Source organism: Sceloporus undulatus, chromosome 1, assembly GCF_019175285.1.
Source record: "Sceloporus undulatus isolate JIND9_A2432 ecotype Alabama chromosome 1, SceUnd_v1.1, whole genome shotgun sequence".
Lineage (NCBI taxonomy): Eukaryota > Metazoa > Chordata > Lepidosauria > Squamata > Phrynosomatidae > Sceloporus > Sceloporus undulatus.
In genome coordinates this window covers 377,302,121-377,306,762 of record NC_056522.1, presented here as the reverse complement: position 1 = coordinate 377,306,762, position 4,642 = coordinate 377,302,121, and positions in this window count along the sequence as shown.

The following is a 4,642-nucleotide window of genomic DNA, read 5'->3' as shown; positions in this document are numbered from 1 at the left end:
TGCTCCGGGTTCTAGTCTGAACTTTAGAAGGACTATCCAAGGCTCTGAGTCAATGGATGTATCCACACTGCAGAAATCCACTTTAATTGCCATGTCTCAATGCTATGGGATTCTAGGAATTGTAACTGGATTATTTCCGTATTGCGGATGCAGCCTTGGTCAAGGAATAGGGTTCAGGACGTACTGAAGTTTAAATGAATAGCCAGAATGAATTCACTACCCCATGACATGACATTCACTGTCTGACATCTTCAGAATGAGTCAGGCAGCAGCTTCCATAATCCCTAGATGGGGATGGTGGGGTTTGTAGTCCAAACAAAGCTGGGGCTGTCAGGTTGGGGAAAGCTGCATTAAAAGCAGGAACCATAATCTTCTAGCTAAGGTGGTCCAGCTGAAAGACACCCGAATTTTTCTTTTTGGACCAAAAAGAAAGACTTCGTAAGACTTCAGAATGATTCAACAGGAACGCCTGTGGGTTTGCTCCCTGAATCGCTGGATTTATGTAGTAAAAGCATCTGTGGAACTGCCTTACTCTTGATCAGACCATTGGTCTGTTGTCCTGTCTGGAACAATGTTTAGGATTGTCTAGCTTAGAAAAAGAGCGAGCATGATTTCGTTGTTTGAGCTGGGGTCCTATAAGGATGGTCCCCGGCCAGAAGGATCACCTTTCCCATCATTTTTTACAAGCATCAGAAATTGATGTACAGTTGGCCCTTCTTATACACGGATTTCTTATACACGGATTTAAGCATACACGGTTTGAAAATGTTCCAAAAAAGTATAAATTTACCTTGATGTTCCATTTTTTATTAGGGACACCATTTTGCTATGTCATTATACTTAATGGGACTTGAGCATACACGGATTTTGTTATACACGGGGGATCTTGGAACCAAACCCCAGCGTATAACAAGGATCCACTGTAATGAATTTTGGTCTCAAGCTTCCCCTTTGCTGGTGCTCTGGAAAGAGCAGCCAAAAAGAAGTGTGTGTCTGTGTCTGTGTGTGTGTTTGTGATGGAATTTGCCCTTTGCCTCTCTCTTAACAAGTGTGCCGCTCTCTAAAGTCCATAGTGGGCCACTTAGGAACAGGCGCCAACCTGACCTATGGCAGTTGCCCTTTGACTCTTGACCCCACTTTCCTCTTATCTGTCAATTTTCTCATGTAAAAGCCCATGTCAACTTCAGGATCCATTGTGGCCTTGTGTTCGGTTTGTTTTTTTAAAAAATCTTTTTATCCCGCAGTTTGTTTTTCCGCAGAGAGTCTCCTTTGGTAGAGGAGCCCTCCTCTGCAACCTATTATCGACTTTATTATTTTATTTTAGTTATGCCCTGCCTTTGCCCTGGCATCGTCTTCAAGGCGGCTTACAAAAATGCTAAAGCAAGGGTGGGGGTGGGGGAATTGAACACATTTTAACAGTAATTAAAATTATTAAATTATTTTTTAAAATAATTAAATAAATACTTTGAAAATGTAAAATGTGGTCGAACAAGTTTTCTTATTAAAATGACATAGTTTGAAAAAGTGAAAAATAGAACAAGAAAGTTATGAATACAGCCTCCTATGAAGTTGTTGGGTGCCTTTCAGTTGTTTCCAGCTTGTGGTGACTCTTAAGGCAAACCTATCATACAGTTTTCAGGAGCCCTGGTGGCGCAGTGTTTAAAATGCAGCCACAAGGTTGTGAGTTTGATCCCAGGGCTCCAAGGTTGGCTCAGTCTTCCATTCTTTTGTAGGTCAGTAAAATGAGTACCCAGATTATTGGGGGGCAATTGGTTTACAGACTGTAAACAGTTTAGAAAATGCTGAGTTCACTATTAAGCGATATAGAAATGTAAATGCTATTGCTATCCCAGGATTCCATACCATTGAGGCGTAGCAGTTGAAGAAGAGTCAAACTGGGCCCCCAAACAAATTCTATCCAGATTTATTCCTTGACCGACAGTCAAGTTAAATCTCTATTGCTGGATATTTGGGAAGCCTTTGGGCTAAGGTGCACTAACCCCCTTTCTAAGGTGAGGCCAATGGAAGCCAGATTCCCTAGGGTTGCATAGTGCAGAAGCAAACAAAGAAAATCAAAGCGCACAACCTTGTGCAAAGTTAGCAACAGGGGAAAAAAAAATCACTCCTCCGTCTGTTCCTGGCCTTCATAACTTTTCCCAGCCTCAAACTGCAAAGGGAATATTAAAAATATCCAGCAAGGTCACTAATAGAAATAAACCCTTTCATGTCACTGGATAGCTGTTAAGCTTTGTCCGTGATGCTAACAAGGACTCTAAAACCCATTGGTTTGGTAGCAGAAGCCCAACTCACTACAGAGAGGAAGCCCCCTTCCTCCCACCAAGGACCTTAAGACTCTGAAGTTTGGTCTGCATTGGAGGAATAATGCAGTTTGACACTGCTTTAACTGTCATGGCTCACTGGAATGGGAATCTAGGCTTTGTAATTCTGTAAGTGAGCTCTGGTACCACAGCAAACTGTAAATCCCAGAATAAATAAGGAACCCTTGTGGTGCAGTGGTTAAATGCTGGTACTGCAACCACAAAGTTGCGAGTTCAGTCCCAAGGCTCCAAGGCTGTTTCAGCCTTCCATCCTTTCCTATGTCAGTAAAATGAGTACCCAGCTTGGGGGGGGGCAACTGGTTTACAGATTACAAATCGCAGAGAGTGCTGAATTCACTATAGTAATGTAAATGTTGTTGCTATCCCAGGATTCTATACCATTGAGGCATAGCAGTTGAAGCATTATTTCTGCAGTGTGTATCAGACCTCATCGTATGCGCTATTGGGCTTGTTCTGTTGATGTGCGAGGGAACTGCTGCAGGAGAACATGGCAGCAGCCCTTATGCATAGCTCCGCAGTCATTGCAGTTGAATTTGGCCAAGAGAATCTTACCAGTAGAGTGTGTGTGTGTGTGTGTGTGTGTGTGTGTGTGTGTGTACCATGGCCTCCTCTCTTGCCATAAAAAGAAAACCCCTTGACTTAAGTGGCTGTGTGCCAGCTTTCTCTTCCTTTTCCCCACCCCCACTTTGGTTCACCCGGGTTTTCGACAAGGACCTGTGTTTCCTTCCCAGATCCTCCCTGAGCCTCATTTCCAAATTAGTTTTGTTTATACAGCTCAGCTGCTGTCCCTGGGGCTTGGACCAGCATCCCCCGGCCTCTGTGTGTGTATGTTGTTTGACAACAAACTTGCCTTTATATATCTGGCAGGATGAGAGGAAAACGCTCTAAAACTGGAATCCCTTCCCAGCCCCCAAGCCTGGCACCGTTTGCTGCTGGTGAAAGCAAATGGTCAATGCCTGCAGCCATCTTTCCGTGACTTTATATATCCCCTTCCGCTCAGAAATGGGACACAAATGGAGTTCTGTCCTCATGGTTTTCTAGGTGGAGCCAGGCCTCATTGCAAATGCATACATGTTAAGGTCTGGGTTCAAGCCCCAGCCTTCCTAGGTCAGTAATTTCCAGTAGCTACACTGGAGTCTAGGAAGCTATGAAGACAGAACTGAATACATGCCCTTTTTATGAATGAAATTCAACAGGGAGAAATGTAAGGTACTGCACTTAGGGCGGAAAAATAAAATGCACAGATATAGGATGGGCAACACCTGGCTGAACGAGAGACTTATATGTGTGAAACCATGAAGCCCTATGAGGAACGACTTAGGGAGTTGGGGATGTTTAGCCTGGAGAAGAGAAGGTTGAGAGGTGATATGACAACCCTCTTGAAATATTTGAAGGGATGTCATATTGAGGAGGGAGAAAGCTTGTTTTCTGCTCCTCCAGAGACTAAAACACAGAACAATGGATGCAAGTTCCAGGAAAGGAGATTGCACCAGGAGGAACTTCCTGACAGTAAGGGCTGTTCGACAGTATAGAATCCCTTGGAGAGTGGTGCAGTCTCCTTCCTGGAGGTCTTTAAACAGAGGCTGGATCAGCATCTGGTAGGTATGCTTGATTGAGAGTAGGTTGACATAAGTCAGGACCTCCAAACCGGGACAAATGTAGGACACATTTTTTTTCAATGTAGGACACATTTTTAAAAATGGAGACAGAACGAAAAATTTTTTTTTTTTAAACGTTAATATAATGCCTGTTTTTCTTAGGCATGATCAAAATGAGGACATTTGGGCATATTCCTAGACAAATGACAGAAATGGACTTCCCTTTCTGGCAAAACACCCCGACCCATTCAAAACACACACAACAGCACATTTGGGCATTTCACATGGCTTGTTCTGCTCATTCTCATTAACCAAACCCTTGGGTTTAACACTTAGCATGGTTTAACATGGCTATGCATATGAACATGTCAAGGTGGTTTCACCATTCTGCACCAAGTGTACTCAGAAGTGTGTGTCAAGGGACTTTGGTTTTCTTCACTGTGCATTGAGTTTGTAAAAATCACAGCAATTTACATTGGCCTTGCCTCAGAACCAAAACCACACAGAAAAGGCACTTGGAAGTCACACTCTCTCGGCTCTGAAACAGTGCATGCATGCCTCTCAAGCTGACCACTCATATCATCATCATCATCAGCATCATCATCACCACTACACTATCACTGTCAAAGTAAGGGACTTGTTACCATTAAAGCCCCCCAAAAACCACTTGAGGCCTCTCGGCCACTCACTCACATCCTCCTTCCC